Raw genomic sequence first — 14,729 nt, forward strand, 5'->3', positions numbered from 1 at the left:
TTATGGAAAATTTAATTCTACTAGTTTAATAACGTTTTTTCCATGAGATTAGATATAGTTAGGGGCCTGGGCTCCCTATTGATAAGTGCAATGATTTCTGCTAGTGTTTGTAGATCCTATGAGTATATATCAAGAGAGAATAAGGTACTTAAACTAGCATGAAGAGTACAGTGAAGAAGCAGAGTCCTTGGGAAGTGTTGTTATAGAAATTATTCATACAGAATAACTAGAAGGCTATGAATGTCTGCAGATGGCAAGTTAAATTAAAACGTGAAAGCATTTTACTAGCTTGAATTATTGTACCTTATTGCTTGTATCAAGAATGTAGTTTTCTTTGTGGTTTATGTCACCTTCACTAAACTGTCTGGTATTCTGACTAATGTCTGTTCAGTTCAATTGTATTAGTAGTTTCTTCATTAAATTTGTTTCTCACGCTAGTTTGGAATTTTACATTTTATGTTGCTGTACATTGCTTTATATGTGAACTCCATGAAGTTAATCAGATTTGCCAATCTGGCAGTTGCATTTACAGACATCTGCTGCTTGAGGATGATAACATTTCATTCCCTTGTTTAGGCTTTTCTATAGGCTGACGGATCAACTGAACACCTGCTTCCCAGTGGAAACTTCAGCAAGAAACTGAGCTTTCTATTATGTTACTTATTTATCAAATTGCATTTCAGGGTCAAACGTGATCAGAAAGCTCACTCCATGGATGATTTATTTCATATGAATAGACTCTATGTGACTATTCATGTCAGTTTTGTTCCCCGTACATTACTGCTTGAAAAATAATTAGGACACCAAAATGGTTCCATGCTGTCAAGTACTGTATAACTGCCCCTACATTTTGCATTGTCTGCAGCATTTGTTCAATATAGAGAGTCTTTATTAACAGTTTTGTGTTGCTCTTTTGTTGAGCAAAATTGGCACTGGTAAAATCTACAGTAGGCAGTGATGTGTTCTGTATACCAAGTATAGCTGTTTTCCCATAGATAGTAACAGTCTTGCCTGTGTACTCAGGAAAGAGCAATGAATAATGGGTAATAAAATGTCATGTAAATCAAGATTAGTATCTTTGATTAAATTAGACTAGACTAGACTACTACAAGACTTATTTATCACATCCATCCTGCCACAACTTATTTTATATGTGTTACCATAGCCTTTATGGGCTCTGTGTTTATATATACCAGTAGGATATTAAGTTAAGGACAAATACTTTGTGTTCATCACAATAAATATTTGTTACAAATATTTTCCCTTATGACCATAATTGTTCATATTGGGAAACTATTTTCTCTCACAGTGTGTTCTCAGATGTAACAAAGGCAGAATATGCAGTCAAATATTTGTAAGTGTATCATGCACAGGCAAAATGGTTCTTTTTCCTTATATTTGAAATGAAGATAGCTGTTACCCGTTTGGTAAAAGGAATTGGTATTAGAAAGTTGTAGCACCTCTTTAATTCTACTTAATAATCTAAAGGAGTATTACATGTATTAATCTTCAAATTGAATTTTGGTGACTTTCCTAGCTAATTCCATGTAATGGCAAGTGAACTCCAGAAACTGTGATTACAGGGTTCCCTCATCACTCATGAGGAGTGAAGCTATGAGTAAGATCTGCAGGTCAATCCAAATGAGGACTGTACAGGCCTGTTGTACAAAATCAAGCCCCTTCCTACTGATATCTACATATCTATTCTAGATTGAAACCAATGAACCCTGTGCACCCTGGTGAGTTTGTAATTTTATGCTTAGAGGTTTTCTTGCATGGCACAAAGTGAATCAGGCCCCCTGTGTTTTAGAGGGGAAGCAGTCATGGTGCTCTAGAAAGAAAGAAATTATCAAGGGATTTTCATCATTAAAAAAATAAAACTTTGTTGCTCACTCCTGTGGGAAAAGTCCCGAGAAAGGCGCCCTGAGGAGAAGAGTTCCCCACATCTTTCCATTGGCATAGGAAGGGTTCCGTTTCCCCCCTACCCCTCCAGTGAAAAGAAAAGGGGCACTGGGCCCCAGAATGTGCAGATCCCAGGGGATCTACATGAAGGCAGAGCCATCTGCACGGAACTACTGGTTGGACAATCTATGGAGAGGTGCTGCGGAAAAATTAATGTGCCATTTGTTCTTGGTGGATGAAGAGGTTTAGTGCTTCTCCAGAACCAAAGAGTGAGAGCGGTGCCTGATGGGATGAAGGAGTAACTTCCGTAAATAGATCTTGGGGGGGGGGGAAATCTGGCCTCTTTAATGAAAGCCTGAAACTGAACCTTGTTTCCTTTCTGATATTCCTTCCTCTCCCTTAGATAGGCACATATTGTTCCTATGGGGTTGCTTGCCAGTGCTGAGTCTTAAAAAGAACATTGAAACATTTGTTGGAGAAAAAACAGAGGGAGAATTAAATGTGTTTTACAAATACAGAGAGGGATGGAAAGTAGGTCAAATTTTGGAGCAAGCAGCCTTGACAGTGTCCCTTTTAAGTACTTGTTGTTGGCTTTGAGGAGATCTGCTTTATGTAATTCTCCTAACATCAAGGCAGCAAGCAGGGATAACTACAAAGTGGAGTGGAAGGAAGCTTTGTTAGTTCTGATGAGATTTTTATATATATAGTTCCAGTCTCCCTCTCACATGCAGAGATGAAAGAACAACTGAGACGGCCAAAAGTTTTGATCAAAGAAAGGGTTATTTGTTTTCAGAGAGCTTTTGAGGAATTTAAAGTTTCCTGTACACTGTGTGTAAACCATTCAGTGCTGTCCTCCAGTTTAAAAACAATTGTATTATTGTTTATTTCTATAATGCTTATAAACGTACTAGTGCTTTACAGGTATAGACAGTTTTAAAAGGCAGGTCCCTGCCCCAAAAAGCTAACAATCTAAAGAGATAAAATGGGGAGATGAGTGGTGTCTCTCTCTCACACACTCACACTCACACCCCTCTACCTACCTACCTCTAGCCAATTAGCCCAAATGATATTCTCACTCAGAGCTACCATTTTGTCTGATCTATATTACTAACACTAAATATCCATACCCTCATCCAGTTTAATGCTTCTAACCTGTAATTATTTTTAGCTTATAATTAACCTCCCTACATTTCTACACCTAGACAATTCAAACCACCAAACCTATCCTCCTCCCAATTCTGTCCTCACAATGCTTTCTCTACACAGCAAGTCCTAGACTCTTTTCTGCTGCCCTCCTGGATTTGAATGTAACATGTAGACCCTGTCTGCACTGCCCAGGAAAACCATGTTAAATATAGCTTATGCTAGAAAGGAGCAAAGATGATTTCCCTGGCCAGTGCAGAGAGCCACCTAAGAATAGACGAGAACTTAAAAGTGATCTTCCACCATTAACTCTAGCAATCAATGATATTAACTTACATATTGTGCTACTCTACACTTTCTTCAGTTTCTTTCAGTAGCTTTGGAAGTCAAAAATAGACAAATTATCATATGTATAAAATTCCAGGCATCATAGGATGCCTAACAAAAGGCAGATTGGAAGCAAACAAGAAATGTGGAGTCACTGGTCTGGTTCTGTTAGATCATTTCACTACTGATTTTGCTTTGCTAGATGAAGGTTTGCAGAAACACGAGAGTTACTCATCAACATTCCCCATGGCAACGATCCATTAAGATGTATACACACTCCTGAACAAGTATGATCTGTGGTTGTACGGGGAAGCTAGAAAATCTGGGTTCTGCACTTTGCTTTGCCAAAGACGACTTGTATGACCTTGTGCAAGTGAGAATTCACCTGGAGATACCACAGTAATATCTAGCACCACATTCAGGGAATGCCGGCAGGGACTGGGGGTCTGTGGGAAATGAAGGAAAACTAATGATCTCCTCACGAGAGTATGTACGTGTGCTGGAGTGGAGGAGGGACAGCTGGCATCCACTATGGCATGGACTATGGTTCTACTCGAGAATCCAGCAGATACTGAGGCACAGGGATATCCATGGGAAGCCTCTGTGTCTGTGCATCAGCTCTGAGCCTTCTTTATCCGCTTCCCCATCCTCAGTGATCACACAACCAAAACCTCCACTGGACACAACTGTCTCCAGACCCTCCTTAAAGCGGGGTCTTGGAAAAGGTAGAACGTTCAGTAGGCTATATTATCTTCTCTGAGTAACCTCCTACAGGTTAGCAGATACAGTGTGTCAGTATCTCCAGTGTTATGAAATGAGAATCAATATGTTAATGAAGTCACACCCACCTTTGGTTAGGCTTATATTGTCCCTCTGAAGCTAGCCTTCAGAAGGACAATTCACTCAGTTCTTGGGTGTCTTGCCTTCCTCCTGATCCATGGAGATTTGAAGGGTTGGGATAAGAAGGCGGGGAAAAGTAAAATCAATTAACAATGTTAAAAAATGCACTAATGAACCAAGTTGGCTTCCACAGTTGTCTGGTTGTCTCTAACCTCAGCAAAGGCTGGTTGGAAACTGAAGGGAGAAAGAGCAGGGTGCATAGGCAGCTTGGTGAAGTGCCTGTAAAAGGATCAGACTATTCTCATGGTGGTTATTACTTTAGAGCCTACAAGTTGAAGCATGAAGGGGCATATGAATGTTTAGCATATCCGGCACATAAATACCTTGCAGTGCCAGCTACAGCAGTGCCAGGCGAACACCTGTTCTCACTTTCAGGTAACATTGTAAATAAGAAGTGGGCAGCATTATCTCCTGCAAATGCAAACAACCTTGTTCGTCTTAGCGATTGGCTGAACAAGAAGTAGGACTGAGTGGACTTGTAGGCACTAACATTTTACATGGTTTTATTTTTGAGTGCAGTTATGTAAAAAAAATTGTACATTTGTAAGTTGCACTTTCATGATAAAGGGATTGCACCACAGTACTTGTATGAGATGAGTTGAAAAATACGATTTTCTTTTTTAATCAAATTTGTAATTAAAATAATAATATAAAGTGAGCAATGGACACTTTGTATTCTATGTTGTAATTGAAATCAATATATTTGAAAATGTAGAAAAACTTACAAAATATTTATAATTTAAATTGGTATTCTATTATTGTTTAATGGTGCAATTAAAACTGTGATTAATCACAACTGTTTTTTATCTCACGATTAATTGCAATTTTTTAAAATTGTTTGACAGCCCTATTTGAAAAATAAATATTAGAGCACTGGCTTATGTGAAATAGAGAGAGCTGCAAAACTCATGCCAGGCATCTTTCTTTAGCATGACTCATACCAGGAGTCTTGAGTCTTCCTCGCTCAGGCTTTTAGCTTTCATTTTTAAATGTGTCTGAAACATCCAGCTGTACTAATAAGTTATATAAAGTCAGAAATACTTGCTCAGTCTTCTCGCTTTTAAAACTTAAATTAAAATTAAAAAAATTAAATAATAAATAAATAAATAAATAAAAATTAAATTAAAAGAAATGTAATCCTTGTAGCAGGTATCGGAGTGAAAGCCATGGAACTTGAAATACTCTCTCCAAAAGATAGATACGGAAAATGAAAAATTCCCTACCCTCCCACACCATAATAGGTTTCAATAGTGCTTTTCCAGGACCCTCTCTGAGGGTTAGAGAGCAATTCACTCTCCGTGCCATCTAATTCTTGGCTTCTTTTATGGAGTGCCAGGGTGAATATTATCAACTGTAAGAGGTGGTTTTGGGGACATGGACCCCTGCCTAATTAATCACCACAAACCACCAACTCATTTCACATAGGCTGCCGTCTAACAGCTGTTTGGTAGTTCATCTACTGACCTCGATGGGAAATTAACTGGTTCTCATTACTCATTTCGCAAGTCATCCGTTCTTTCACTTTTGGTTGTCCTAGACCTACTCTATAGAATAAGACTCCCGGCTGAATTTCAGGTATGTGCTCTCGCACACAGTTCCCTTCCTTTTACACCCCATGTGACCATCATCACTATGCCACTTCTTGTTAAGCTCCTCCTGCTTCTGCTACAAATTCTGTGTGTTCATCTGCCTCTCTTTTGGGTATATAGCACAGCTCCAGTGCCAGAAAGAGCCAAAGTACAGGAAGTTATAATTATAGATGTGAAGAATTTCTTGACGTGGAAAAATATTCCACGGATCAGGAGATGAAATTAATTTCAGGATCTGAAGCAGAGAGAGAGTCTTAAGAAGTATAACATATTGGAGACGGTGTACAAATTAAATTTACTGCAGAAAATGGCAATCTCTCTCAGTATCATGTGGAAAACCAGCAGAATCCTAGAACATGACCTGTGTTGACAATCTTAGGCTACTTGTCAAATCATCTTCATGACGGTCACCCTCTTACATGTCAGCAGGGCGCATCCTGTGGCAATGTTTGCTTTCCAGTTTTGTACTGAATCGTATAAAGTACAAATATCACCCACTAATCTATTTCTCAAGGAAATTATGAAATTGGGACCCATTAATGAGCTTTTAACTCTTTGCTGTGAACAACTGATAGTTTTTAGGAGTTGCTCACAGAGCTTGCCTTGCAGTTTCACTTTGTACCTTACAAGATCATGTTACTGTTAGCTCTAACTTTTCTTACGTGTACCAGATGCTAGAAGATTGTAGATTTCTTATGATTTATAAGGGAAATAACTACGGTATTTTTCCATACATCTACAACAGAAGTGTTGCATCAGCAAGAGATAGAGCATGCCCTATACATGCCAAAATGCATATACATAGTAATACTTAGCAATCATTAACTCATTAACCCTGAACACTCTTGTGGGGCAGGTAAATATTCTCCTCATTTTACAATTGAGAAAACTAAGGCAGAGTGATGAAGTGACTCTCCAAAGCTACAGAAGGAGCCAGTGTTGGAGCTAGTGGTACAATTCAGGATTTCCTAGCCTGTGTACAGTCTACTAGTCAGGGCCTCTATATTATTTTCAGAATCTAAGAAAGAAATCCTGGCCCTACAGGCAAAACTCCTATTGACTTCAATGGGGCCAAAACTTCTGCTAGTGATGGGTATCCCTTAACATTAACCTTCAAAGAGGAAAACACTGACAAAAAAAAAATCCCCCACAGGTTTGTACCCCTTTGCTTCTTTAAAATTCATGTAGAAGGCCCAAAAATGTTTTCTGAGGGTTTGTTTTTTTGTTTTTTGTTTTTTTAAGGCAAGGGCTGGGTTCTGCTTGCTTTTTACTGTAGAACTACTGGTCTTTCCTATCCTGTTTTTCCAGGAAATATGGATAACTGGAAAACTCAGATTTATGACAACCGTGATACCAAGAAAATAAAATCTGATTAAGTGAGATGGGAAGGGATATTTTTTCTGAAAGTTTTACAATTTTTTTTGTGTCAACAGTTAACTCTCATGCTGTAAAATCAGTTGGAAATTTTTTTATTTTTAAAAATTCTTAATATTCATTGTATGCATTACAGTAGTGCCTGGAAGCACCAACCAAGATGGAGGGACCTGTTATGCTAGGAGCTATACAAATATATAGTAGTAAGACACAGTTCCTTCTTCAAAGAACTTACAATCTAAATAGACATTATGGAGAAAGGATGAAAAGGGAAATGAAGGCACAGAGAAATTAAAACACTTGACTAAGGTCATGCAACAAGTCAGTAGCAGTGTTGGAAATAAAATCAAAATCTCCTGACTCCCAGCCTGGTGATCTATCCACCAGATCTTGCAGCCTCTCTAAAAGAAGGTTACACATTTAACACCTTCACCCCTTTAGTTAAGGACTAAAGTCTACCTACACTCTCTAAAGAAGACCTCTTAAAAAAAACAAGGGAGACAAGACTTGACATTCCTGCTATTTATAAAAGGTTAAAATAAAAAAAAGGGAAAAAAATTAGACCTTCATTAATCCTAAAGTAGCAAAAAAAGAAACACAAACTTCTCTCACCCCTCCATTTGCAACAACACTTTTCAGGTCTTGTTTTGATCCCATTGACATAGCTGTATTAGGCACTTCAATAAAACTGTCCTGATTGCCCATTCCATAGGAAAACATGGAGGATGTAGAATATACAAGTTCTCTTTGCAGTTTTCCCTGAATCATTCCATTAAGGAGGCAGGTTTGTCTCCTTGTTAAACTTGCAATCCTAAATTTTTCCCCTTGTACATTTCCATTTTATTCAGTATAATTACATGATCATACACTGTTTTTCAAATAATACAATACAATATAATATTTTTTCTACAAACTTAGATACACAGTACTTTAAGATGCTGAATAACTGTATTATGTGTAAACCAGACAGACTGAGTCCATTAGTCATTTATATGACAGGTATACAATTATCCAGTTTTACACAACATAACACGCTATGGAGTAATGATGACAGGCTTCAGGGTAGCAGCCATGTTAGTCTGTATTCGCAAAAAGAAAAGGAGTACTTGTGGCATCCAATGAAGTGAGCTGTAGCTCACGAAAGCTTATGCTTAAATAAATTTGTTAGTCTCTAAGGTGACACAAGTCCTCCTTTTCTTTTTATGGAGTATTAGTTTGCTCTCAGACAGGCCACCTAAGTTTGCAGCTAAGTGAAATGCGTGTGCTGAATTGTACCTGAATTGCAGCTGTTAGAAAAAAATAGAAAAGAAAAGAATAGTACATGGCTACTGACTTTATTAATATATATTTCTTTTGAGAGGGGAAAATGCATCTCATTATTATATTATTATTTTTATTTATTTATTTATTTGTATTGAAGGAGCATGTAGAGGCTCCAGTCAGGGATCAAAACTCCAGTGTGTTAAGCAGTGTACACCCCCACCCCCCCTCAAAAAAACAGTGCCTGTCTCAAAGAACTTGCAGTCTACGTATATGACAAAAGATAACAGGTGGATGCACAAATAGATTGGGAGAGCACAAGCTAACAATGAGGGCATTATGATTTGCAGAATACGCAGTGGTCATATCATATAAAATCCCAGATCCTCAGGTACAGGTGAGAAGCACAGCTTGTGAGTATGTGCATGTATAAAGGTGGACTTTGAGCTCCCCCGATCCTGAGCCAGCTGTGTGACTGGCTAGTTCCCCAGCATAACTTACAGCAGTCTGAATAGTCAGAAACCTGGTCATGTCCCTTACAACAGCAATAGGATGGCATCTCCCTGTAAAGATGTCATTTACCTGGTACAGATCAGGTCAGTTTCCCTTCTCTCTGTACTGTGTTACTCCTCACATGTCAGCAATCTCCCTGTTGGTGATTGGGTGGTTTGAGGCTCTGGTGAGTTGATATTTGGCCCTCCAACAAACCCCATCCATCTTCCTCTTCTTGGGCCACCAAAATGTTTCTAAACAAAAAACACATCCCTGACCTTTCCCAGCCAACTGCTTTCACCCCTATTGATGCAGGACTGCTTTTGCCATTCATCCTCCCTGGGCTGAATGCTTCCTTCCCTTGCTCCTTTCCCATGATTAACCAGTCCCTTCTCCTTTGTAGTAGAATTCCCAAATGCCCACCACTACTTGGGATTGCTGTAGGGGAGCGCAGGCCCTCCTTCTATTCCAGGCTGCAAGCCTGGAGCCTTATACCCTTGAGAGCAGTCTGCCCTATACCCAAGACTTCCCTGCTTCACACATGCCAGGGCCACTCTCTGCTACTTTCTTCCCTGCTTGTCTGAATTCTCACTGTTTTCTCTGGGGCTTACCAAACAGTACTGCCCTCAAACCGTTCTTTACCCCTCCCTGGAGTTCTTTCTTCGTCTTTCTGTTTCTAAGCTTCCTCCCAGCTTTGAGGAGCCTCTCTTGCTACATGTCCTCCTAGGCTGCCTCCCCAACTCTCTTGGTAGAGAACCCTATCCACATCTTGTCCAGGTCTTGATCTCCCTAGACTGAACACAGAGTTTCCTTTATATAGTCCTGCTGTCTCATAATACTGGACTATGCCTCCCACCTGTTCCTCTAGACTACATCCACCAGACTGCCCATGTTCTGTGTTAAACTTGGACTAGGTTATGCTTGACCTATAACCTCCCTTAAATGCCATTTCACAGCATTTAGTCTGTCCGTCTCCCTCCCCCCCCCGGTTTCCCCACTGGGATGATTCTTACACGGCTGAGTACGCCAGTTCCATACCCTGATCCTCTAGGCAGTGTGGAACAAAGCGGTCAAATGGCAACCCAGGATAAGGACCAAAATTTCCCAAAGTTGTACTGGACCATTTTTACAATGTTACAAGGTACTATACATGCATCTAAAGCTGTGGGAAAATATCATATCTATCACATTGTGTATATATAAAAGAATCCGAGGACAGGAAAGGACTCCAAGAGGTCATCTAGTCCAGTCCCTGCACTCATGGCAGGACTTAATATTATCTGGACCATCCCTAACAGGTGTTTGTCCAACCTGATCTTAAAAATCTTCAATGACGGAGATTCCACAACCTCCCTAGGCAATTTATTCCAGTGCTTAACCATCCTGACAGTTAAGAAGTTTTTCCTAATGTCCAACCTAAACCGCCCCTTGCTTCTTGTTCTATCCTCAGAGGTTAAGGAGAACAATTTTTCTCCCTCCTCTTTGTAACAACTTTTTATGTACTTGAAAGCGGTTATCATGTCCTCTCTGTTTTCTCTTTTCCAGACTAAACAAACCCAATTTTTTCAATCTTCCCTCACAGGTCATATTTTCTAGACCTTTAATAATTTTTGTTGCTCTTGTCTGGACTTTCTTCAATTTCTCCACATCTTTCTTGAAAATGTGGCACCCAGAACTAGACACAATACTTCAGCTGAGGCCTAATCAGTGTGAATAGGGCAGAAGAATTACTTCTTGTGTCTTGCTTATAACACTTCTGCTAATACATCCTGTGTGGAGAATGATGTTCGGTTTGTTTGCAATTGTGTTACACTGTTGACTCATTAAGTTTGGGATACACTATACCCCCAGATCCCTTTCTGCAGTACTCTTTCCTAGGTAGTCATTTCCCATTTTGTATGTCAGGTTTCGGAGTAGCAGCCGTATTAGTCTGTATTCGCAAAAAGAAAAGGAGTACTTGTGGCACCTTAGAGACTAACAAATTTATTAGAGCATAAGCTTTCGTGAGCTACAGCTCACTTCATCGGATGCATTTGGTGGAAAAAACAGAGGGGAGATTGATATACACACACAGAGAACATGAAACAATGGGTTTATCATACACACTGTAAGGAGAGTGATCACTTAAGATAAGCCATCACCAGCAGCGGGGGGGCTGGGGGGAAAGGAGGAAAACCTTTCATGGTGACAAGCAAGGTAGGCTAATTCCAGCAGTTAACAAGAATATCTGAGGAACAGTGGGGGGTGGGGTGGGGGGGGAGAAATACCATGGGGAAATAGTTTTACTTTGTGTAATGACTCATGCATTCCCAGTCTCTATTCAAGCCTAAGTTAATTGTATCCAGTTTGCAAATTAATTCCAATTCAGCAGTCTCTCGTTGGAGTCTGTTTTTGAAGCTTTTTTGTTGAAGGATAGCCACTCTTAGGTCTGTAATCGAGTGACCAGAGAGATTGAAGTGTTCTCCAACTGGTTTTTGAATGTTATAATTCTTGACGTCTGATTTGTGTCCATTCATTCTTTTACGTAGAGACTGTCCAGTTTGGCCAATGTACATGGCAGAGGGGCATTGCTGGCACATGATGGCATATATCACATTGGTAGATGCGCAGGTGAACGAGCCTCTGATAGTGTGGCTGATGTGATTAGGCCCTATGATGGTATCCCCTGAATAGATGTGTGGACAGAGTTGGCAACGGGCTTTGTTGCAAGGATAGGTTCCTGGGTTAGTGGTTCTTTTGTGTGGTATGTGGTTGCTGGTGAGTATTTGCTTCAGATTGGGGGGCTGTCTGTAAGCAAGGACTGGCCTGTCTCCCAAGATCTGTGAGAGTGATGGGTCGTCCTTCAGGATAGGTTGTAGATCCTTGATGATGCTTTGGAGAGGTTTTAGTTGGGGGCTGAAGGTGATGGCTAGTGGCGTTCTGTTATTTTCTTTGTTGGGCCTGTCCTGTAGTAGGTGACTTCTGGGTACTCTTCTGGCTCTGTCAATCTGTTTCTTCACTTCAGCAGGTGGGTATTGTAGTTGTAGGAATGCATGATAAAGATCTTGTAGGTGTTTGTCTCTGTCTGAGGGGTTGGAGCAAATGCGGTTATATCGCAGAGCTTGGCTGTAGACAATGGATCGAGTGGTATGATCTGGATGAAAGCTAGAGGCAAACACCTACAAGATCTTTATCATGCATTCCTACAACTACAACCACCTGCTGAAGTGAAGAAACAGATTGACAGAGCCAGAAGAGTACCCAGAAGTCACCTACTACAGGACAGGCCCAACAAAGAAAACAACAGAACGCCACTAGCCATCACCTTCAGCCCCCAACTAAAACCTCTCCAACGCATCATCAAGGATCTACAACCTATCCTGAAGGACGACCCATCACTCTCACAGATCTTGGGAGACAGGCCAGTCCTTGCTTACAGACAGCCCCCCAATCTGAAGCAAATACTCACCAGCAACCACATACCACACAAAAGAACCACTAACCCAGGAACCTATCCTTGCAACAAAGCCCGTTGCCAACTCTGTCCACACATCTATTCAGGGGATACCATCATAGGGCCTAATCACATCAGCCACACTATCAGAGGCTCGTTCACCTGCGCATCTACCAATGTGATATATGCCATCATGTGCCAGCAATGCCCCTCTACCATGTACATTTGTCAAACTGGACAGTCTCTACGTAAAAGAATGAATGGACACAAATCAGACGTCAAGAATTATAACATTCAAAAACCAGTTGGAGAACACTTCAATCTCTCTGGTCACTCGATTACAGACCTAAGAGTGGCTATCCTTCAACAAAAAAGCTTCAAAAACAGACTCCAACAAGAGACTGCTGAATTGGAATTAATTTGCAAACTGGATACAATTAACTTAGGCTTGAATAGAGACTGGGAATGGATGAGTCATTACACAAAGTAAAACTATTTCCCCATGTTATTTCTCCCCCCCACCCCACCCCACCCCACCCCCCACTGTTCCTCAGATATTCTTGTTAACTGCTGGAATTAGCCTACCTTGCTTGTCACCATGAAAGGTTTTCCTCCTTTCCCCCCCCCCCCCGCTGCTGGTGATGGCTTATCTTAAGTGATCACTCTCCTTAGTGTGTATGATAAACCCATTGTTTCATGTTCTCTGTGTGTGTATATCAATCTCCCCTCTGTCTTTTCAACCAAATGCATCCGATGAAGTGAGCTGTAGCTCACGAAAGCTTATGCTCTAATAAATTTGTTAGTCTCTAAGGTGCCACAAGAACTCCTTTTCATTTTGTATGTGTGCAACTGATTGTTCCTTCCTAAATGGAGTACTTTATATTTGTCCTTATTGAATTTCATTCTATTTACTTCAGACCATTTCCCCTGTTCATCCAGATCATTTTGAATTTTAATCCTATCCTCCAAAGCACATGCAACCCCTCCCAGTTTGGTATCATTCATAAAATTTATAAATGTACTCTCTATGCCATTATCGAAATCATTGATGAAATATTGAACAGAACTGGACCCGGAACCGATCTCTGTGGGAACCCACTTGATATGCCCCTCCAACTTGACTGTGAACCACTGATAACTACTCTCTGGAAACAGTTTTCCAGCCAGTTATGCACCCACCTTATAGTAGCTCAATGTAGGTTGTATTTCCCTAGTTGTTTATGAGAAGGTCATGCGAGACAGTACTAAAAGCCTGGCTAAAGTCAAGATATATCACATCTACTGCTTCCCCCCCCCAATCCACAAGGCTTGTTAGGCAGAATTAAGGTTCCATACACAAACTTAAGTGTTACTTCTTGACTTCTGAGTTCTTAGCTTAACATTTTCTTAATGTAGGTTTGTAAATGTTTTAAATAGAAAGAATTAGTTCATAATCAAAAAAAATTTAGGAAACAATACACTTAGAAAATTAGTCTTCTGGGAATTCATGACACAGTCACGTCACTGGTTCATACTTTATCTTCAAAATTTAGACCTATTAGTAGAATCTGAAAAAGCTTTTACTAAATGGAAGTGTGGTACTGAAAAAAATCTATGATAGTAAACCCACATAATCCTTACAAGGATTTTCTTCTTTCTCCCTGACAGAAATGGAGCGTGTCTGAGATCAGCAAGTTTTAAAATATGGTTTTCACTTGACAGTTGACCTTGCCTATTATTGAGGGCCCTGAGGTGTTGGAGTTTCTGTCAGTCAATTCTAATGCAAAACCAAAGTCCTGACTATTAATGGACACAGGAAATCCTGATATACTGGACACATTCCAACTGGGGTAATACATTCTATCTGTCAAAAATTAGCCCTAACGTTCTAACTGAATGTAAAATTCTTTAAATTCTGTCTTAAATTGTTGTGTGGAGATTTTTTTAAGAGCTGCCATGTGTCATTCTGGATGGTTGCTCTTCAGTGGTGGGTGAAAAGATCCCTGTATTAAGGAGGCACTGGTAATAGTTAAGTTTGAGTTGTGTTTTGTACTTGAAACAGGGAATTGGTCCGAAGAATACAGTGTAACAGCTCCAAAATTACAACCCTTACTCTGAGTACAGAATAATTTGCTGAGAGTTTATAAGTAAATTTGTTTAGTCTGAGTTAAAATTTATTTTAAATTGGTCTTTCTTTCAAGAAATTTAGCACTCTGTCAGACTTTTTTGTCCTGAATTATCTTGCTATCAGAATAATGCAGACTCTTCAAACTTTCCTTATAGTTAAAGCTCCTTGAAATCTCATGCATATATTTAAAAAAGTTTATATA

The 14,729-nt window shown here is 39.9% G+C and overlaps 1 protein-coding gene across 15 annotated transcripts in view; it reads left to right on the plus strand.

The window, feature by feature from the left end:
- The window catches only part of RAP1GDS1 (Rap1 GTPase-GDP dissociation stimulator 1), a 171,251-nt gene that overhangs the window by 94,422 nt on the left and 62,100 nt on the right, over nucleotides 1–14,729 (plus strand). The window lies entirely within an intron of this gene.

This window comes from Dermochelys coriacea, chromosome 4 (genome assembly GCF_009764565.3).
Source record: "Dermochelys coriacea isolate rDerCor1 chromosome 4, rDerCor1.pri.v4, whole genome shotgun sequence".
In the NCBI taxonomy this organism is placed as follows: Eukaryota; Metazoa; Chordata; order Testudines; family Dermochelyidae; genus Dermochelys; species Dermochelys coriacea.